Genomic DNA, 23,498 nt, shown 5'->3' with positions numbered 1-23,498 from the left:
AATGTATAGATGGAGGAAGAGGGGAAGGCCAGACTGGCAAAACTTTTATTTTTCAATGCATTATTTTAAACAAAAAGGGTTTATTCCTCTTATAAGGGAAAGTTTTGATCTATACCCAACTTACCCTGGCTGTGTCCTTGCAGGAGCTTGGGAAGGGCTCAGGCTGGGAGTGAGGGTGGTGCAGAGTGAGGTCAAAGCTATCTGAAATCTGCCCCTGCTGTTTCTCCCAGGGCTCCTGGACCTGGGAGAAGGTGTCTCACAGGGCAGGAGTCTCAGTAATGGTAACCTTGGCTTTTTTCTCTTCCTTGTGCCTCTTTGGAGCTGAGATAGTGTCTCAACATCAACAGCCCTTGGCAGTGGTGTTGGTGACTGCAGCCACAGCACTCTCACTTTGCCTCAGGCCCCTCTTGGGGGCAATGCTCCCTCTTGGCTCCCTTGGAAACTCAGTATTTTCTTACTGCTTGCTGATGAGATGAGTCACCTAAAATTGTATACCAGGTTAAAACAGGAGGGAAATAATCCCTCACCAATATAATTTTAAATAAAAACAATGACAAGACCATTCAGGCTTGCTGCCCAATTGCTTCTTGTAAGTGCTTGGCTGGGGTGCCATGTCAGCACCAATCCAAGTTTTTCTCTCAGCCTTGAAACAGAGCTAAAACAAATAGTCACTACACGATAATGCATCCTGCAAGTGTGTCATCACTACAGGATGCAGAATAACATACACAGTAACCTCAGGTCCATGATGTAGAGGTGAAAAACAGTCAGCAAAACAAATTAGTGCCATTTTTCTTAAACTTAAAAATGTTGATAGTTATCAGGAATTTCTTCTGACACAGGACTGCAGTTCCTGGGCTTGTTCTGTTTTTGTGTGTGTGATGTTCTTTTATGAAAGTTACCGCAGAGCTGATTTTTATAGCACTATTTATTGCATTTGTGGAAATTGGGGAGCAAAATTAGTGAAGCAGATTTTCAGTGCTATTCTGGGTATAACTAAGTACAGAAATCCCAAATTACAGTATTTCCATGATAAGTTTAATAACTAAAACCATAGCAAACTTTGAAGAATCAGCATAGACCAGAGTACATAAAGGAGCAATCAAAAATGTGTTTTAATGAATTTTAGTGAAGAGAAAAAGAAAGTATAACAAATCTTTTCCCTAAGTGATACACAAGTGACTGTTTTCAATGGCACAGCTCTCCAAGCCAGGGTTCTATATGCTGATCAAGGTCCATGCAACAGGTAAAATAACCTTACAACACCAGCTGCAGAATTTTACAGCTGTGCCAGGCTTTGGAAAGGCAATTCCATGGAGTTTCTTCCTACAGATAAGAGATGTGTGCATAATCTGAGAAAACAAAGCCATAGAACCCTGGCTAACTTGTGAGGCAGCACAGCACATGCTCTGGTTTGGAAATGGTGGATTACCAGATTCAAGTATTCTGCAACAGAAGATTCTCCATAGTCAGTAATTGTGCTTCTAAGAGATAATAAAATTTTTGTCAAATGTGTAGAAACATAATAAATTTACCCACATTTTCGGACAAGGACTTTTCTCCATTCCTGAAAATAGACTCCTCAAGGAAATGGGCTGATTCAAAACAGTTCCTGTTAATGTTATACACCAAAATAAAATGTGATGTTTCAATGGGAAACCTTCAATCACTAGAGGGTATGTATTTATTGAGCCTGTTTGCAGAATTGAAAGGATTTATTTGCATTCTGATGAATTACTTGTAAGATCAAGTTTACAGGATTTGATCCTTAAATATTAGTTTTGGAAGAAAATGAAAAGATAGGGCTTGGGTTCTCTTAAAATTTTGAAAATAGTTCTAAAATATTGCCAACATTTGGGATTCTCTCCCAAATGGAGGGGTATACATAGTCAGGGTATAGCTTTATGTGTTATGAATAAATTTTTTTCTTAGCACCTTTCAAGAACAGTCCAACATTAAAAATAGAACTGTGTATGGATGGTATTTGGGAAGTGTTACTGATGATGTTCTAGACATTTATAAGAGTGTTTCTACAATATTTCTTTATTTCAATAAAATAGACAAAAAAAATCCTGTTTTCCTTTCTCCTGCTGCAGAAAAAAAAAAGTCCCTAATAATTTAAAGTTATAATTTGCTTATTTTCATTATATATGAATTCTGTGATATATGAACATACTGTGTACCATTATTATTAGTCCTGGTTGATAAATGAGCTCTTTCCTTCCATTTCTGACTTTGAGCAGCCCTGGACCATGATTTCTATGGACTAAGTCTACCTGAGGTACTCTGATATATCCAGAAGCTGATAAATTCAGTTCTGCAGGTGTCATTGCCAGGATAAAACCCCTCTGCTAAAATAAAAACTCTTAAGGACTTGCCTCTATTCTCAGTGCATATTAATCATTTCTCTTTGACTCTTTTTCCAAATTGCTGTCTCTTCAGGGAAGCAGGGGATAGCAATAATGAGGTTAAAAGACTCAAGACTGGCTTTGTGGAAGAAATATAAATAGATTCCAAACGTGCATAGCGTGGATACAAAAGTTACTCTGTGGTCAGTATCTGTTACATCATTAGGGAAATGATTCTGTAGCAGTCTAGGGCTTTGTTTCCATCTTCAGTCAGTGACCTTTTCTTTACCAACCAGAGTGGCTGAGTGAGACTTCCTGAGACATTCAGAAGCCTATTTTATAAATAAAATCTCCAATCAGCTTGTGAGGCTTAAGAGGAGCACTACACATTCATCACAGTCCTCCTCTTTCTCTGCATTCTGGCAGAGGAATTTATATTTGGTGTTGCATACAGCTGAGCAGTGTTTCTTCATATTCAGCCATGTCCTCATCTTAGAAATCCAGTATCAACAAAAAACTTAAAACCGTGGAAAACAAAAGGAAAATCCTTGAAAAAACATCTTATAGTAATGTGATGATTCTTCTGTACATTTTTTAACTGCCTACATCATGATTATTTTATGTTTATACATGCATGCTATCTTCAAGAAGAATGTATGGTCAACCAGTTTCTTTTATCTGTGAATCATGTAGAGCCAGCTGAGTGCAATGTTTGTCAGATTTGTAATGTAACATACAATATGGCTGTTATTTAAATAGCACTTCCTTACATATCTGAAAATCATCCTAAAAAGAAGGACACTGGCAAAATATTTTGCATTATAAAAAACAGGAAGATGAAATTAGGGCAAGGATATTTGTCAATCTCTCATTCTTAATACAAGTCAGTTGTTTTTTTCATGCTTTTGAAAAAAGAGAGGAAGAGCTTGGAGGTTTCATGGTGGATTTTGATATAATTGGTCTCTGGTCCAACCTCCTGGAGAAAGCAAGGTCAGGCAAAAGGACAGCCTGGGTTATTCAGGGCTTTCTCCAGCTGGGTCTTGAAAACTGGGATAGAGGCAGCACAGCCTCCCTGGGCTCTGTTTCACTGCTTGAGTCTCTTCACAGGGAAAAAGTCTTTGCTTAAATCTTTTGTGATCTTGTCCCCCCCTTTTTTTTTCCCCTTGCAATTTATTCCTCTCCTGTTCTCCCACCACACCACCTCTGTGAAGAGCCTGACTACATCTCCCTAATGCCCCTCACAGGGCCAGAGGCTGCTGTTATGTCATTCCAAAGCCACATCTCCTCCCTCAGGCTGTAAAAAATTACCAGTTTCTCAAGACTTGCATGTTCTCAGTGGTATTTCAGATGTCTAGAAAATGTCAAGTGACCTAGAATCTGTAAGCATAAAGAGGAACCTTGGTGGAAGTATATGACATTTGATCATTTACAAAGAAATAATTAATACAAAACTTCACCCATTTTCTTGTTTTAGTACCTACACTACCACTGTTGCAGAATAATGGGAAACCCCTGGCACCAGAAGCAATTACAGTTTATTGTTACAGTGTAATGATAGTGATAAGTTTTCAACATGTTAGGAAACAGGACTAAACAAAAATCATAAAAAGCTGTTTTTCAAAATGAAAATGCTAATCTACAAGTGTAAATAGTTTAACTGGCCATGCATTTAAAAATAAATCATGGTCCAGGAAGGGTTGGTTGCATGTGAAACATGTACAATGGTCCCTTAATCCTTTTAGTGGACTCACACAGAAGTAGGCAAGGTTCAGTAAATAAAAACACATTTCAAAATGTCAGATCTTTTCTGCATTCAGAAATATCCAAGACCAAATTCAAAGTTAGGCTCTGCTTGTCATGTGTTTGCTTGAAGCGAAGTGAGTCTGTGGATATTTTATTTTGCAGAAGTGATATCATAAGTAAAATGGAGGAAAATTTTCTTAAATTTTTATTTCAGGTTTCAGAGGTAGGGAGGCTGGACCACCTCCAGTTGTCACTTGTAGTGTGATTTATTTATTGTACTATTAATTATTTCTGGAAAGGTGGATTCAAAGCAACAGGTTGTTGTTCTTTGATGCCACACGAGCTCCCTCACTAGCTCCAGTGAACCAAAACTCACTCTGTATTAAATTTTCAAAATCTGAATGAAACAACAGTCTTAGATGAGCAATAGTGACTGTGTATGAGGAGTTTTCAGGAAAAAGCCACTCTCTCTCATCCTCTCCAATTAACTTTATAGCTTGAACTAAGTTTTCCTCTGTCTGGAAACTGCTGCAAACTTCTATAATTTTCTATGCACCTGAATCAAAAGGGATGCATTGCATATGACACATGGGATTACAGTGTATGAAAACACTGAAAATGAATAATTTTAGGTCAGGTCTAATTGTGATAGGATCTAATCTCCTACTGAAATATTTTTAGTTTTGTTAAGGTATCTTTGACATTAAAAAAAAAAAAACAGACTTGAATCATTGCCAATAAGAAATGTATAATCTTCTGCTGTGATTCTGTTACATTATTTTTCATGGGAAATCCCTTTTGCTCTTGTTCAAAGACTGGTGTTTTGCTCTCTTGTGCTGTAATGAGTCTGGGAAACAGAAGGACCATGTGTAATGGGGAGGGACTGCATGTGCATTTAAGGATGTAAATGAATGCCTTCAGTCCTGGTTTTTCCTTCTGACTGGCATTGGCAATTTAGGTGCCAATTCCTAGCCTCCTGCTCTTGTTTTCCCTGTGCCATATGATAAATGAAGGAAGTCCTGGGAAATGTAAGGCTCTTTTGCAGTGGTGCTGTCCTTTCAGGTTGGAGCTGCCTATGGAGGAAAGGCTGAAGGAAGAGTGGAGTGTGCTCTTTGCAGTCTTTGCACTGTTTACCAGCAGTGATGGTAAAGCTGCTTAGACTGTCAGTCTGAAAGCAGTTTATGATGTAGTTCTGGGTGACTACTAGAACAGAGCAGTTTCATTTAATCAAAATTGTAAATGCCGCAAGCTTATTTCATTTCCATGTTTGATTACAAAAGCTTAAATGTGTCTCTGAACCTTTCAGAAGTAGGTTATTGTATGCAGTTCATAATGACATATATAAAAATGTTTTACTGGGTGTTGGAGACATTTTAAAGCTATCCCCAAGAAGAAAACACTGTGACTATTTACCATAATGTGACAGTATTTTGTATTTAGAAACTTTGCCAGTAATTTTCTTCCCATCCCTGAAATGCTTGTTTCAAGCAATGAAATCCTCATCTTGTGTTTTGTCAGCCTGCAATAGTTTGCAATGCAGCATTCTGGGGGTGATCATATAATTTGAAGTGTAAATTGTAAAAGAAAAATGCGTTAGCTTACCTGGGTTTCCTGCTGTTGTTGAAATAAGCAATAGAACAGTGCATGTCACAGTTAATTTGCATAATAGAAGAATAGAAAAATGTCTAGATTTTATTTCATTCTGCTCACATTAACTTTAGTGCCACGGCTTTGATTAACTTGAGTGAAAAGAGGCTGGATTCTTCATGGTCCATGATTTCTTAGCACTCTACTTCTGAATAACTGTTTACTATCAGAAAGAGCTCATATACCAGGCAAAATTAAATGCTTCAGCTTGAGGCGGTTGCTAGTGATAAGGGAACTGTGCAGGTTAAAGAGGACCTAAATTCCTCTTCTTTCCCAATTCTTCTATTGTCTCTCACACAAGACTCTTGCAGTTTAGAGTTTCCCCAGATGGAATTCCTCTGTCATGAGAAAATGTACTCAGCAATCCAAAGTGTGGTACAAACTGGTTTTACTCACAAAAGCAAGCTGTTCCCTGCAGCTGAGCAGGAGGGGGGTAACACAGTGTGGTGTTTTCTTGGGAGCCACTGCTGAAAGTGGTAAACCTGAGAAGGAAGGTGGGAATTGTAATGATGCCCACCTGGTTGCTGCCAGAGAAACTGAGGACAGAAAGGAGTTCTAGAACAGATGTTAGGTATTTGAAAGACCAAGCCCTTTATTTGTATGTTCCCTTTGCCTTCAGTGTGCTTCACTGTAGCTTGTAAAGATCTTGGACAGTGGTGTCAGTGAAATCACTGACTCTGGATGAAACATCTATCAAGATGTTTCAGGACCAGATCAAGAGCTGGTCATCATGTACACTCCTTCCTAGAGACTGAAAAACTCCCGGGTTAGATGTCTGTGCATTGAATTATAATGTAAAATGAGCTCATTATTTCTTACCTTCAGGAAAGCTGTCTGTGTTACCTAAGAATAGTTAAACAGAGAAAAGGTGCAGTAGAAGCTAAGAGTAAATACTAATGTATCTTTAGCATTAATAATTTACTGTATCATTCATAATTTAAAGCTTTGTGAGAATTATTTTGCTTTATCTTGTATCACAAACCAGTTAAAAAGAAAACTAAGCCTGATTGTTCTCCAAAGGCATGTACTTACATTGGTGTTCAGTTCAGTTTATTCAGCCTTTCAATTTTAATGCTTTAATTTAAGTTGCAATGCTTAAATTGAATATAATAAATTATCATTGTGTTTTTAATAGCTGTATTTTGAAGTTAGCAGCAAAAGCTCGCCTAGCTAAGTCTGTCGGGTTGGAAGCAAGGCTCAACAGCCATTCCCTATCCCTGTTTGTGGTATTTACTCACGATTTTATAGATCTGTGCCATATCCCCACTCTTTTAATTTTGCAGGATGATTAAATAGTATTCAATATGGAAAGGATAACATATTTTTGATGATCATCTCTTTCATCCTCTGCATGTTTCCTATTTCTCCTCCATTAATTTTTAAGTAGGGTAACGTGAAAGTGTTTAGAGCAGTCAAGATATGGTCACATTGTAGATTCATAAAACTTGCATTTTGGTACTATTTCACTTTTTACTCCTGTCCTAGTAATTCCTAACATTTGCTTCATTTTTTAACCTACCTTCTGTGAACTGAGTTGAAGTTTTCATAAAATTATCTTTTCTAACACTGAGGAGTTGTTTCCAAGTAAGGATAATTTTATATGGAAAATTGGGTTGGAGCTCAGTGTTGTTCCCTCCCCCTCCACGTGCATCACTTTACGTGACTGTAAAAGCTGTCTGTGAGGAATAATATTGACCTTAACATACTTGTCTGTAATCAATATATTCTCTTGATGACTGGATACATATGCAACAATATTTAACTGATGTCCACATCAGAGAACTGTCCCCTCTCATTCTCAGTCTCCCCTTGCTTGGTTCTTTCCAGCAGGATTTCATTGAGGAAAATGGCAAAGAATCAGTTAATTGCATTTTTGTTTTATTACACAGAGATTACACAATTACAGATAATTAATTGCATTTTTGTTTTATTACACAGAGATTCCATTGTTTAAGAATGCAGGGTTTATAATTTTACTCACGACTGTAATTAAGCCACAGACTTTGTTTTCATTGTCAGTGTAAGTTGCAAAGGCTTCCTACAGGGTGTAACACTGCTTTGTTGAGAAAAAAAATCTGCAGCTTTTCTACCCTATCTTGCTTGTTTACTGTTCTCCAGAGAGGACTGTATCACATCTTTCAAATGCAGAACAAGTTTTTGAACTATCCTCTCTTCTGTGTTTGGGTAGTCAGATGTAGGTCAGGAACTACAAATAAACAAGAAGCCGAATCTGCGCGGCTTCTGCAGCTCCCAAGCACTTCTTCCTTCCCTCTGCATGGCCTGCTTGAATTCACTGTTTTTCTAGATGTGGTTTACCCAGCCTCTGAAAAACAAGTGAAGTATGAATCTCTTAAGACTTTCTCTTTTGGGAAGGCACTATTTTTTAAATGCTCATAAAATTGCCAAAGAATCTCTTCTAATGTACCATGACTAATGAAGTGCAATAGGTTTTCCTTATTATACCACTGCTATTATTACCTTTGAAATACAGAAACTTCAATCACTGTGATTATAGGTAGCAAGACAGCCTGACAAACTGCTAAAATGTGTGGTCTTATTATAACTTCTATGAGTGTGTTTAGAAATTGTTATTTTTGTTTTCATGACTCTCTAAGGTTTTAAAATTCTATTATATAGAAATTAAGATAACTCAGACCAGAGTGCATTCAGATGTAGACTCTCTGGGCTTCCAATTTACAACTTTTTCAATATCAGGATTCTATTAGGTATAGAAGCATGAAAACAAAACCAAACTCCTATTTTTAGAAATCTGTTTAAGAACATAAACTTTATTTAAGAACATATACATGTATAGGGTGATTTTTCATGGCCAGTACTATTTTTTTCAGTCTAGCAATCATCCACTGAACCTCACAGGAACTTCACTGCTGATGAAGTGGGGGGAGAAAATAATGCTTGAATGAGCCTTCAGCTCCTGTCCCACAAGATTGCTTCCAACACTTGAAGTGTGGAATTAGCTGTGCGAAATCAGCTCAAATCTGACATCTGATAAAATTTAAAGGCTCTTTTGTTATCCCTTAAACACTCTCTTCAACCTCTCTAATGATGCATTTCTTCTGTGAGGGAGTGTGGGAATCATGTAGTTTTTGGTAATATAGCAAAAGCATTCCTTGCAGTTACCTGAGAATTAATGACAAGAACTTGACTTTCAGTCAGTGTTGCTGGTTCTGTTGATCATAAGGGAAGATGCATTTGATGGCAGACAAGAGCTTCACCATCAGTCTGAAATTTAAGGCATATTTTTCTCTAAGAGATCTAACAAGTCTTTTTGTTCCATAAAGGAGGGCAACCCTCTATGTCTGCCCAGTACTACTTGATTGTAGGCAGGACAGCTTGTGGAAATGTACAGCGACCAAATGAATAGAAATTAGGTTTATATGAGAATTTTTAAATGTTTAAAGGCAGAGTTACTTTTTCAAATGCTGAACAAGTCTTTTGTTCAGCTCTTACTTCTGTTTTCCAGGGTCTTCAATTGACAGTGATGGCAGTTCTCATTAAAAATTTTCAAACCATTGAACATTAGTGTCTGAAATTAACAAAATGCAGTATTCATGGGTAGCTTCAACATTATATGCCAAGCTTTGGTTTAAAAATGCCCTTTGGAAATAAAATTATGCTCTTACATAACATTATTTACTCTTTTAGTATTGAAAATAATTTTTTTCCCCATTTAGTGATAGCAAAGTAGTAATTTCCCTTGCTTTAAAGAGAGACTATGATAACCTTTTTATTAAAACTAAATGATTCTTAACCCAGAAAATTATTTGTTGGCTTTTTTTAGTGATTATAAATACCTGACATTTATATGTTGAAGGTCAGTCTACAACTCTGTGCACAGTGAGCACACATGTATATTCTATAGCTGGAGATTTTTTGGAAAATCTTTTGAGTCATCTCTGGATAAAAAACTGGACATTTTCTCAAACCTTCCCATATCTTTTAGAAGAGTTTGAAAGCCCACCAAAATACTGTGCCCAGATTTATCCAAAGAGAAGAGAGGATTATCCAAACTGCTACACAAAGATTTTCTTTCCTTCTTATATAATGCAAGTATAAAGTGGGAATCTTTGAAGGCTTATGTGTGGAAAAGGACAGCAATCCTATCTGTCCATACTCTGGAATGGCCACTGTTTACACATTTCTTTTTTATTTTCACAGATAAGAGATACCTTCTCCTCCTTTGTGAAGGCTTGGGCTGCTCTTTAAAGCCTCATCTGTTTTGGCTGGAGAAACCCCAAGAGTCCTTTAGTCCTTTAGTCCTTTGCAGGTGGGAAATTGACTTTTTTCTTTTTTTTTTTTTTTTTTTTTTTTTTTTTTTTTTTTTTGTTAAGCAGAAGTGCACATGTTATAACATTCAACTCCTGCTTTAAAGTGCCCTAGCAATCTTCTCAGTGATTTACTGTGAGCTTAATGTCCCATGTTGAGTTGGAGAATAGGCAGCTGTGGTGTTTATGTGATTCTCAGTCTGCTTGTATTTCTTCCACCTTTTTCTTTAGTTTTTGCCATTAGCTATGGTACTCATCTTTAATCAATGGCCATCTGCTAGTCAGTGCTCTCTGGAGCAGATTGTGTTTAGATGTCTGCATGTTGGAAGTGTGTTTTTGATGCTTTCTGGTGGTTAAGTTGCTTTGCAGTGGTCCCAGGTACAAATTTGTGCCTAGAGTACTCTGGAGTCCCAGTACTGTTGCTGTTCTTGTTTTACAAGTGTGCAAGGGATTGGAGTGAGAAGATGAAGAGATAAACCACTCATTCCCCCAAATGTTTGCCCCTTGCCTATGCAAGATGTACTGATGTCACTGGCTTGGTCAGCTGAGGAAGGCTCCTCTGCATCTCAGCAGTTCAATCTCTGGCCAGTTAAACTGGTGGGCTGGAGAAGCTGCCAAGAATTTGAACAGTAACAAATGACAGCTGCAGTTGCACAGCTGGTAAATGAGATGCTTACTAGTTCCCAGCTTGCTGTAGGTTCTTAAACAGAGCAAATTACTAATTGTGGGGTCTTTTTATTTAATTTTCTTGTTTGAATAGATCTGCATTGACACCACAGAAATAGGGATAGTCTGGCTGGCTTCAGTATTACAGAGTGAATTTAATGGTGACAAAATAAAGAATGGTCTGAAGATTTTCCTGGCACCCAAGAAGGATTTCCACCCCTTGCTGTAATCCTTGCCATGAAGATTATGCCACTGGTACCTGGGTTTCCTATTTTAAAACTAGAATGGGAATCTGTGAATGAACAGTACTTACTTTTCTGGTTGTGTGGACACATGTCAGTCTATTGAGAGGCTCAACCATTTCCTGCTACATTTCATTGCTTCTGACCTTATTTTTGTTGCCTAAAAGTAGGGGTTGTTGTGTGCTGTGAAATGTGTCTCAAAAGTCCATGTGCAAACAGGCACTAAAACAACAGGGTGACCTGATCAATTGGTGGAATTATTCTCCGTGAGAAGGTTACAGGAATGCTCTGAGATATTTGCCAGTAGAAATGTAAGGGTTTGGTAAAAAGATGTGTGTTTCTTGAAATTGCTGCTTAGATACAGCCTCTAGCATGGTTACAGTTTCAGTACCAGAAATGGTTACATCAATTTCTCCCTTCATAGTTTGGGATGTCCTTCATCCATCAAATTGAGCTTGGTGAGACTAGGCTTCAAAATAAAGTGCCAAGTTCAGCTGCTTGAAAAGAACCCAGAATGTGTAGAGTGAGTTTTTTCCTGGAGCTGTCAGAAGGGATAAGACTGTTTGGTCAGAGTTATTATCTGGTAGTTTTATTTTATATGGCTGTTGGGTTTAAGGTAATGATTTTTTATTGTTACATTAGGGCATCTAGAAGCTGAGATGATCTTCTGTGATATTTAGATGAAAAATAAATAACTAAATAAAATATGTTTGGCTTTGTTATTTGGAAATTCGTAAATTGATATTAATTGGAAAGTATAGGAATAGTTGTTTTGTTACTTAGAGCATTATTTTATTGCTTTTGAAAATGATGAATTGCGTATCCATCATAAATTTCCTTGGAGAAATGCTAAATTATTAATATTATTGTTGTTGTTGCGCAGCATAAGTATTAAAGTTTTCTTTTCTTCTGCTATTTTATAAGAATGCAAAACCTTCCCACACTTAGCCAACTGTGCTGCTTAGGTAAATTAAAGACTGACTAACATATAGAACATCAAACTCTGAAACAAGACAAAAGAAAATTCACTAGCAATTTTGCTTTGACATGGTTTATCTGCCAGAAAACAATCCTTTCTAAGCTTCATCCCACACAAATGTTTATTTTTCTAGTTAGGATTCTGTACTTGTTGTAAATAGAGCATTCAGTAACTGTGCTCAGGATTTCAGCTTTATGTAGGTGTCAGACGGGTTTGTCATGGATTTTGTTTTTAACACTGGATACATTTTGCTGTTTTTTGCTTCCCATGAAAGCAACTTTCTTTTCTGGGCTGACACCCCCTGTTGATTAGTCAGATATAGTTCTAGGTGGGACAGAGGGGTTTCTGGGAAGAAAAGAGTGAACCCCAACCCAAAATAGTCTGGTGCACTCAAATACAGAAGAGATTTGGATTGGATTCCCTGCTCTGATCAGGAATTACTCTTCCAAATGTTTCATTTCCAGTAGGAGAGATTGTGAAAGGCTACTCCTAAAATGTCTACTAGCCCTGTGCCTGGGAGCCAACTGGAGTGCAAGAAGCAGAGCAAACTGGAGCCAGAGGCCTGAGTTGGTAACAGGGAGCAGTTTATTCCTGCTCTCTCTGTGCCAAACATTTGAACCAGAGAAAGTTTTACAACTGACATTTAACTTGAACAAAAACATTGCAGCAAAGCATTTTAGTTGAATGACTGATTTCTAATAGCAGCATCATTTAATCCTCACTAGCCTCTAGCCTTGCATGGTGCCAAGGTGTTAAACACAGTGTGGTGCTGCACAGTGTAACACAGAATCACTTCCTGGCGACGTGCAGACCCCTTTGTTTAATGGTAGGTGTGGGCAAATCCATGTGCTCAAGTTTTGAACCTCTCAAAGCTGCCAAGACCAGGTGCTAACAGCTGAAGTTTGGGATCAGTGCCTCTTATGACAGTTATGTTAAACTCCTGATGAAGGAATCTATTGAAAGGAGATGGAGATTTTCACAATACTCTGGGAACATTTGTTTTTTTTTTTTTTTTTCTTTTGATTCCTGCAGATTAGAATAAAGATGTTGAATTAATGTTCATCCATACTCTTCCACTATTTAAGCTGCATGCAGGTTTAAACTCCAGCTGCTCAAAGCTCAGAAAGTTTCCTTAGTGAAAAATTCCATATCTTTTTTTGGGGGGTGGGCATCAAAAAAAGCAACAGTTGATTTTTAAACAGCTGAAGAAAATTTTGAGGAAAATTTGGAAAAATACTAATGAAGTTTTAATTAGAATATTCAATTGCAGTAAATTTTGGTTTTTTAAGAAAATAAATACAAGGATCCGTATTAAAAAACTACAAAATTGTAAGAATAAAATAGAAATAATAGAAAATTATTTCTTTTCAGAAATTTTTTTCAGAAGTGAATTAAAATTTTTTCAAATTGCAAAAAAAGGTTTGCAGGATTAGTTTTGTAATTAATATGAATTTACAGCTGCTTCAGATTTGTCAGTATGTATTTTGTAATGGGAAAACTGGATCAACAAAGAAGTTAAAACTAGTAACTTGACTGACAACAAAAATTATTCAAGTTTTCTGAAGTTTCTGAACTTTCTAAACAGACTATTTATTTACAAATATTTATACAGATCCTGTCTGAATTTTATACCATTGTGTACATAACACAGAAATTATTTCTGTAACCTCCCAGTTATTGTTAGGAAAGTAAACTGGTAAGCACACACATGAACACTGCTCAGCACAGGAACTTGGCTTTGAAATAAAGGCAAAAAGTATTCACCCTCTGTTGTGCTCATTTCTTATACATGTGTGGCATGTTGACACATGGGATCTCACAGAAATTTGAGTTCTGAAACTTCTCTTGAAGTTCATGAAGACTGTACTGAAATGTTTTGGATATTTACACTTCCAAAGCTATTTTCACAGTTCAGAACTTATTTTAACCTCAATTGTTGTTCAAGGTTACCTGTTCTGTGTTCTGGAAGCCTTGAGGGGTGGTAACAGCCCATTGCTCGGTGTACTTGGAGTGTGTGAATAGCAGCATCTGCTCTGGAGAAGACTATATATAACCTGCAATTGCACATTCCCATTTGTGGAAAGATGTTGAATATTCCTGTCTTTTTACTTGACTCACAGCCAGTTGATTGAATGAAAAAGCTCTTGACAACACTTTTGCTGGTTATACTTCTGCTTTTGCTCATTAGAAATACTTAATTGAATGCCAGCTTTAAAGTCCTGAATTTAATGAAAAGCTCTTGTTCAAAGCAGCTTGTTAGAAGTTTGTTGGGAGAGGATTATTCATTTTTCATAATTTTTTACAAAATCTTTGGTCTTTTTAATACAATATGACTCAGCAGCCAGGCTCCTGTTGAAGTGGAATAATCCAGTACACAGTTGAAATGTGCTGGCTAAAAGGAGTTAAGACAAGTATTCTGAGCTGAAAGAAAACTAGGAGCAGTGCCCAAAGGATTTGGCTTCTCCAAACTTACCACAAAATAGTCACGATGGCAATATCCACCAGCTATATTTATTTAAAAGCAGGACAAAGCTTATGCATAATTTCACTAGGTATCCATTTTGCTCAGTGTCGTGTTTGCAGCAGTAGCCAAAGTGAATGACTAGGAGAAAAGCACCCAACAGAGCAAATATACTGTGATGTCTCACTAAATATTTTCTCAGCCTCCAACACTTTTGAGTGAAAGAATCTTCTATGCAAGAGAGTACTGTCATTGTACTCAATAGCTCTAGAAGCCTGCTCTTTCATGAGCTTGTCCCAATTTCCCTTGAGCTCAGATCCATTTTAAGCACCTTCATCTTCTGCAGTAAGGCTTGCAAAATCAAATCCCATACGAACTTTGTGTTTGCCTTTTCCTGCTGGCTTTTGTCTGAAGCTCCTAAACTTTTTTCTTTTTTGATGGACACTGAAATCTCCTCTATACCATTAATAATCTTGCAGCTCAGCTTTCTCTGTCCCTTCCTCTCTGACAGGTTTAGCAGCTGTTCCTAACTTTGCCCATTGTTGTCATACTTTCCTGAGCTGCTTCTATATCTTCTATATAATTTCTGAAATTATATGGGAATGAGAAGGGACCAGAATTGCACACATTATATAATTATGTCATGTAATTTTTCATTTTAACCTCCAGACCCATTTTCTCAGTGGGCATGTTTAACTATGCAGTCCTCATTCTACATGTAATCTTTGGCCTGTTTTCCTGCATACATCTTGCTTCTTCTGCATTTGTTCCCTTGCCATTTGAATGTGGCCTTAATGTAGCACTCAGTCAGCCCTCATTTTCACTGCACACTTAAAGACAAGTAAATAAGATGTTTTCATCTTTTTCATTTTTTAGGCTGACTCAAAGACCCAATGTACCAGAGTGTAGCACATCCATAAAACTGAATTAGAAGTTAGTAACCCTGGATTCCATGCTTTTAGTGGTTTGTCAAATGCAGTCTTACATCCATATAACACTTAGACTGGACCTACTCTACAGTTTATTTCTCACATGTGTCAGATAAGCTTTCCCTGAATGTATTTATTTTTACGATCACCTAGAAATGCTTTCTTTAAGTGTATCCTAAATGTGAATAACCATGGAATAGAGCATAACTTTTTTATTTCTTTTTTTTTTTTTTACTCATGTGTACCTTGGTACTGGTTAAGTCTTGGGGAGATTTCTGCATTCTCTTATGCTGTCCTTCTCTAGCTTTTATCTTCACTGAGTTAAGAAAGTAGTAAACTCTTGTGTTCTTTACAGGCAAGTGGGATTCTATGACCCACCTCTGCTGTAGAGATTTAAAGACATGTTCTTCTGCTCTGAGCATGTTCTTTAAAGAAAAATCTAAACGCTAGTGTTTTATTAATGACATCCTCCTACATTGCCTGGGTAGGCTGGTCTTTTAAAGCATTAGATTAGCACTCAGCAGCTTATTTTTTGGAAAATGAAATCGCTTCAAGTCTCTCAGAAACAGTCATTTGTCAATGATTTGGATTTAATTTCTGACTATTTGCATATTAGCTTTTCTGACTCAAGTGAAAGTAGGAAGCACTACTTGTCATACCTAAATGCCTCATCTCAGCAAAAATCTCCCACTGGAATTCTAGAACAAAGGATTTCTAAAAAAGACAGCTATGTCCTGGGGTGACTGTTAACTGCTAACCCCCCACCAAATTATAAATCAACAGAAAAGTCTATAATGGGCTGTTCTTTACAGTGTTACTAACTAAATGTTACTTTACATTTAATTTAACTCTATTCCTAGCATTTCCATTGGAGAATTTCAGGCTTCATTTCCATTGTCTAATCAGAGTGATTGAAGACTGAGCTTCACATAATCCAAGTGCTCATGTGAAAATCTTACTCTGAACATGCTGGTACAGGTACAGGGCTGCATACATAAACTTCATGTGGAGTCACCTGCAAACATCTGTAGACAGGGTCTTGAATATGTGTTTACACTAGAGATTTTCTGTACCTCATTCATCACCAGAGGCACTGAATTCACAGCTTTGTAACACTGTGTAATGCTGCAAATTTAGAGTATGATTTGAGTAAGGTTGAGTTAGAGCATTGAAATAAGGATTGCAACCATTAGAGAGGCAAAACAGAAAAAAAAAAGTCTTTGGTGATATTTCTCTTCATGCACTGTGTTAGCTAAGGTCTCATTTTTCCTGAAAGCAGGCCCTTTCTTTCAGGAAACATCTTTTATCTTGTGGGGTAAGAGTTAGTGATTGCTGTTAGAGCCCAGATAAAATCTGCTATTTAATATGCTTTGTGAAGTAGCCAAATCTTAGTCCTACCTTGATACAATGATTATAATTAGAGAAAGGCAGTTTTGCCCTTGAATTGATACAGATGATAAAAGTCAGTTCAGTCTCTCAGAATTTGGGGATTTTTGTGGTTTTGGGTTTTTTGGCCAAGTTAAAATCAGACGAGCAATATTTAAATTTTTTCTATGTGAATTGCTATGATCTTGATTAAAGTCTCGGCTTTAGAAAGGGAAATCAGTAGGGAAAACTCACATTTCAAAATAGTTCTGCTTCAGCCGTTTCCCAGGTTGGTTAGAGAATGCTCAGTACCTTGTCACCTGGCTCCCATTGCTTCCTTACAGTCTGGAACATTCCACCACAAAGGACCATAAAATTCATAAATTATGTAATGCCCACACTTGAAATTAGAATTCTTAGCATGGTTTTGGTTGCAGTGGGTGCACCATGAGCTCTGATGAGTTCAGGTTATATGAGAGCAGAGAAGGTGAACTTGAAGGTTCAGCCATGCCTTTGTTTCCAGAGAGCTGCAGTTGCATGTGTTGTACGTGTTGCTTCTAGTGCTTCCTTTGTGTGGAGTGTTTCAGCAGCTGGACAGGCTCCCCCTGTGCTCACGGGGGACTCACTGCATCTGCCTTAGGCTTCTGTCTCCCCTGACTGGGCATGACCAGCTGAACTTTCAGTTCATTACATTCGATTTGCAGTCATCAACCAGACTTTTGGTACTTGTTCTGATGGAAGCACATGAAGAGAAGCTATATTTCTTAGTTCAGCACAGTGTGTGACAGTGATTTCTCGTTGTAACCTAACAACTATGGGTCAAAGTCTGTGGGGTCATGGAGGTGCTTTTGTTATTTTTATTTTTTTTTTCCTTCACTGATACAAATTACCCAGTGGAGAAGGTAGGGCTGTTCCATTCTTCAGACTCAAGGTTGGATTTTTGGCCAGTTTGCTTTTCGTGTGTCTGTGTGATAATAAAGCCTCTGTCATTATTAGATAATGAAAAATCAGGGTCCTACAAATATGAGTTTATAAATGATCTGACGTATAAATTATACTAATAAGACCATCTTCTTTATGGGCTTTAACATTTGCTTTAAAAACGTGGAATGTAATCTCTCCTGAAACAGAGAATTTGCTTTACAATTATGATTTGGGAATGCTTGCACTTCTATGTAGAGAATACTCTTGACTTGAAAGCCAAAATACAGAGTCTGACAAGTGCTGGCCCAAAAAGGGAAATTAGGCAAAAAATGCCTAAATATCTAACTGCTTTGTTCTAGGTTAACAATTATAAAACTTCTGGCAAATGTGTAAAGTTATATTCAGGGATATATCTTTCTTGCTTTGAGGTTTTAATAGGCATTGCTGCTGTGAGGAGGAGACATTTGTATTGGTCTCCTCCATTTATTTTGTTCTGTTTCAGCATTCTCTATAGCTTAGAGTGTATGCATTTATTTCACTTTTCTTACTGGGGCTGACATTAATATTAGCTTAATCCAGCAATTTGTAAGATTTTAAGGCACAGAAATCCATTGAATCAATCATTTTGTATGTATATCACAGCATCAAGCCTGTAAAAATAAAATGTAAACTTCTAGAATCTGCCTGATACAAATCAATTTTAACACTAAGAAGAAAGTCTATTTTTCTTTGGAAAAAATCCCACAATATTTAGAACACTTCTACTTGAAAATAGAAATCAAAACAAAGGATCATCTTAAAATCCCATGCTAATGTATGGATTTCCCTATGTATGAAATAATTTTAGTTTGGCCTAACGTGGTTTTGTGGTAGTAGTGGATGTAGCATTCTGATTTAGGTTGGAATTATATAATTTTCATATGTAGAAGTAGCTACCTCAGTGTTTCTTACTGATATTGTGGTGATATTAAATACCACCAATTTAACCATTGCAGGTTTTGGGCTGTTATTTCTTAACATTAAACCAGGTTGCTGAACCTCATTAAATGAAATTCCTTGGCAAGCAAATTGTCAGAGCAACCACTTGTTCCACAATGTCAAAACAACTGAAGGGGCATTTGGACAATGGAACTGATTAAAATATTGGAATCAGTTTGCTACATTAATTTGTGGAGTACACCCAAGTTTGAGTTGGTGACTTCATAATTTACAACAATGTTATGGACAGTGATGTTACTGTAGAGAATCTAACAAGGTTTTCTGTGCTGCTTTAGAGAAAATTGCTGCTTATGTTCTTTAATGGTATTTTTATTATCTTTGTGACTAGGAAGACATGCCATAGGTGTGTCAGCAACGCTGGAAGAAACAGCCCTAAGGATAGGCACTAGTCCCTGTAGGACAGGGGATACTGAAAGAAGAGATTTGTGTGCCTCTTTTTCCAAGGCTGGTTTCAGTATGAATATAAAGTGTGCTTTGGATAGTCTGTTCAGGCTCTGTGTCATTTTTTGCTGAGTAGCTGCTCTTCATAGATCCCAAATTCTGCTGTTTTCAGCACAGGCACAAGAAAGGTGTCAGATGGAGCAGCAGAGCTGGATAAAGCAGTGACAAGAAATACAGGATAAATAATTACCTGGGGAAGTGACTTCAGTGCTCTTTCTGAGCCAAGAAGAGTCAAAAGTTTGTGTGTGACATTATCAGGAGAACAGGGCTTAGACCATAAAACTATTCCAAAAATGAAGTAATGGAATATTTCTTTTCCTATTTAGGAAATTTTTGAAAATAAATTATCCCATTACAAAGTAGAGAAATTTTTAAAAACAAAAATTAGTGTGATAAAAGATATCCTTAAAAAAATTACAAATTTCTAACAAAAATTTGTTTATAGTTTATTTGCTTTTGTTTATAGTTTATTATGTTTCTATTCCTTGTCCAGACCATTGGCTTCCTTCTGAAAGATGCTAATTTCTGCAGCCTTTTAGAGCATTTCTAAAGCAAATTAATTAGCTTGCTTCTAAATGTCAAAGTTTTCTTGCACTTTCAGCATCTAGATGACTTACTGACATTACAGCCCTGAGACAGAATTAAGCCTATGGGAAGACAATTGATAAAACAAAGGATATTTAAAAGAGCAAACTATGCTTTCTCAAGGGAAAAAAAAAAGTATTTGAAAAAAGGCCAGTGCATAAATTTAGTCAGTGCTTCCTTGCACTCGTGCTACATACTCAATTATGTAGCTAGATAATTTCTATCATATGTTACAAAAAGAAATTTCCTCAGAAGTTTGTGTACCATCTGTTTGTTTCAGCAATCACCTGCATTTTTTCTCAAGGGAATATTTGAATTTTGATTATAAGGGTAAATATTTTATTGGAAATGAGAAAGACAAGGAAAAATTGCCAAGTTTTCCTTTGAAGCTGCATTATTTCAGTTGACTGAAGATTTTTTTTGCCTTACTGTGGAAGTTTCCTGCTTTAGGAAACAGGTTTTAAGGGTTTCATTTTTTTCAAATAAAATTTAGACTTTAGTGGTGAATGCATTATCAGATATCTGGAAAGGAGCTGACTTTTTCAGTGAATATGGTGCTTTTTGGAAGAAAAATAGAACAAATATATCATGAAGAGTGACAGACTTCCCTGTATCTTGCCTATGTTCCTGATAAAATCTCATATTCTTTTTTAGGAGGAATGATTTCTTCCAGGCAGTAAAGGTTTTTCAGTCTTTGCCTCTCCAGCTCAATCTCCCTAGGGGATGTTAGGTGGGATGCTAAATTGTATAACATAAACTGTTCTCCAGAGTGATTCTTAAAGCTACTGCTTTGTTTCAGAGAAATTAAGAATCACCAGATTATCACTTTAGTAATATCTAGCCTAAAGATGATCCAAATTCATTTAATTCAAGAATAAAAGCTTAGCACAAAATGTGTGATTTTGTACATTATTGTTCTGGTATCCCAAGACACAATTGACTGTATTCCATGAGTGGATGCATTATTTTGAAAAATACTATACAATTCGAACCAAGTTTCAAAGAAAGACGGTTCATAAATATTTAAATGATGTTGCATTTTAGGGAAACAATAAGTGGCAGCAGTATCTTCATGGCACATATTTGACATATGATAGCTGATAAACACACACATTACTCTGCAATTGCTATCCAGCAGAGAATAATTTTATTAAAGAATAATTTGTCAGGTGTTAGAAAGGGAGGTTGGGGATCATTCACCCCGAACTCATTGGTCCCCCGTTGTTTTCTGGTCTCGGTCACAGCCAGTCACAGCCTATCCTGCTTAGGCCTTTGGATTGCAATGGATTGGGTGTAGTTTCATACGTGAGCTCCTGTGGGAGGGGTTCCTGCTCTCCCTTGGGAGGCAGCAACAGTCTAGAAAAGGTTGCCAATCAACTGCTGCTCTCTGCCCCAGAAGAGCTGTCCTGGTACTCTCCCCAGTTCCAAAAAGTTCAATTATTCTGTTACCCCCATTGGCTCCTGTTAGAATACCACTCCTCCTCTGTACCCCGATTAGTTCTCTGTACGTCACCCCACTCTGTCTCCCCCCCTTTACCCGTTACCCATTGGCTGTTTTGTACCCTAACCACTCCTACTCCTTTGCCCTTAATACCCAGCCCCGCCTGCCCTCGGGGCTCCTGGAGCTTGCTCCCTCCTGGAGAGCTTGTGTCCCTCGTCTCCTTCGCCTGTTCCTGCGACTCTCCTGAAATAAAGCCTCTAGGCATACAGCTACTCCGGAGTCCTCTCGTCCGTCCGGTGGAGTTATCCGGGTCCTGCCACCTCCTCCCCGCGGACCGGTCAGCCGAGGGTTTTCCCCCGGACTGGCTGGGCACCCGGGTGAAGCCCGGAGGACTTATAATTTAAAACAAGCTCCAGCAAATATGTTTCATATCCAAGAACACCTGGAAGGCACTTGGGACAGGGGAAAGGGTTTTACCTCTGAGGTGATTCCTGGGGCCCTCTCTTGGGCATTTCCTTAGGCTGACTGGGGTCAGGTCACAGAAATCCATTCTGCTACCTTGCAGTGCCCTATGGAGAGACAGGAGCTCCCATCCCTGCTATGGAGGTATTTCATTTTATCCTATGTGTCTTTTATCAGTGCTTTCAACCATGTTGTCTGATTTGAGCTGTTAATTTGTGTTTCTTAATAGGCTCAAGAGTTCTTTAAAGAAGCTGGATAAGGGGACATAAAAATGGATTGACCAGCCTTTATCTGACCTCCTCTAATCACTGCCTACACCAGAAGGATAAGGTGATGAACCTGGCTCTTTGGCAGTGAGTTGAAACAAAATTCTATGACCTGTAGTTTTTGTTGGCACATTAACTTTTAGCTGTTATGTGGTGTAGGTCATTATCCTCAAGGGTGTCGTGGAAGAGGTCCTTAGCTGAGTGACCTTACCTTGGTGCACCTTTAGAAAAGCCCTGGTAAAAGGGAGCTGAATACAAGTGTTGACTTTCTGAAATTCTGCACCAGGTAACAATTCCCTGGACTCAACTTGTGTTTTTTGGAGTGAGGAGAGAAAAGAATGTTCACTATACCCTTCCCTGTGAGGGTCTGCCTATGGCTCAGGAGAATAAGAGGCAGGGAAGAAATTTGTACAGCAGAACTCACATCTGCAGGTGTTTAAATTTACAGTACTGATGTAAGGTTTCTTCAAAGGTGTTTTAAGGTCTGAAGTGTGCTAATAATAGGATAAAATGCATATAAATGTAGGTTGTAATCCATCAAATGTCTCTCTTTTGAGCTTCTTCATCTCTCAGTATTAATAAGTTAACACAATATCTGACCAAATATCTTTTGATTTCTGGCTATTTTTGAACAATATTGAGACATCTGGAAAAGAAGTAGAGGCTAAAAAGGCCTTATTCCCAGAAAAAGCAGTCTGCATTTTAAATTTTTTTAAAGTGAATTAGCATGTATTCAATTATTGAGACTTCTAATTAGTAAAGTCTTTAGAAATCTTGATTACAACTGTCAGCAATCATTCTGTATGTATTTTGACTATTTAGACTTCTCTCATCTACATCTATTTTACATTGTATTTTTAACTATGCTGCAGTTCAATGAGTACTGTGAGCACTCTCCCACAGAGCTCTAATTGCCTGGCTTCTGCAGATACCATATCAGCACATCAGTGTTAATGCAGCAGAAAGCAAGTACCCTTGTTCTCTACAAAGACAGTTTAAGATATTTCTAGAATATATTTTTGAATTGCTTTTTCTTCATCTTATTTTAGATAACACTTTGACTTAAATAAAACTGCCTGTGGGTCATTGTAGATTGATCAAAAAGGCCTGTATTGTTCTATTACTTTTAATTCTTGGTGCTGCAATAAATCATTTTTGGCCTACTTCATTTACATTTTCCAAGTTCTTAATTTAGTTCCAGCATAGGATTGTCACAAATGGAGGAGTTAGAGATGTGAGGTGAAGAGTGGGGGAGCAATGTTTATTGAAGCAGTACATATAGCAGAAAGAATTTTGGCTGAAATATGGAATTAGAAGCTTTTTAAGAATGAAGCAAAGGATTTCAATTTCCTTCCAGTCTATATGAATCAACAGAAATGTAAAATGAGGGCTGCAGTGTGGGGTGGAAGGAAGATTACAAGACACACGGTGTGTTAGGTGCGTTTTTCTTAGTAAGATTTTGACCTGCAATACTCAGATGAAAATGCCTGTGTATCTTCACATAAATGCTAATCTTTAGCCTATGCCTTTGGAAGAACTCACAGGGAAGATTTCTTTCAGGGACTTATTGTTCTTCATATAGCTTTCCTTCTGAAATGGGGTATAAAATTTTTCTTTGGTTGTAATTATAGAAAGCAATTAACTGCTTTTCCTCTGCAAAACTGAACAATGATGTTCTTTAACTAGGCACATTTATTGAAAAACTAATATATTA

At 37.4% G+C, this 23,498-nt stretch overlaps 1 long non-coding RNA gene across 6 annotated transcripts in view; it reads left to right on the top strand.

The window, feature by feature from the left end:
• LOC128795359 (uncharacterized) overlaps positions 1 to 23,498 on the top strand; it is a 329,447-nt gene that overhangs the window by 263,126 nt on the left and 42,823 nt on the right. For 5 of the 6 annotated variants that reach the window (XR_008433504.1, XR_008433500.1, XR_008433499.1 and 2 more), the window contains 2 exons: positions 9,918 to 10,026; positions 21,748 to 21,871. This is a non-coding gene — a long non-coding RNA (uncharacterized LOC128795359). The remainder of the gene's footprint in view (positions 1 to 9,917; positions 10,027 to 21,747; positions 21,872 to 23,498) is intronic. The other variant, XR_008433501.1, reaches the window with a different exon arrangement.

The sequence above is a fragment of the Vidua chalybeata genome, chromosome 14 (assembly GCF_026979565.1).
Source record: "Vidua chalybeata isolate OUT-0048 chromosome 14, bVidCha1 merged haplotype, whole genome shotgun sequence".
Lineage (NCBI taxonomy): Eukaryota > Metazoa > Chordata > Aves > Passeriformes > Viduidae > Vidua > Vidua chalybeata.
Note: the sequence above shows the minus strand (reverse complement) of the source record. Positions and strands in the feature narration are given on the sequence as shown.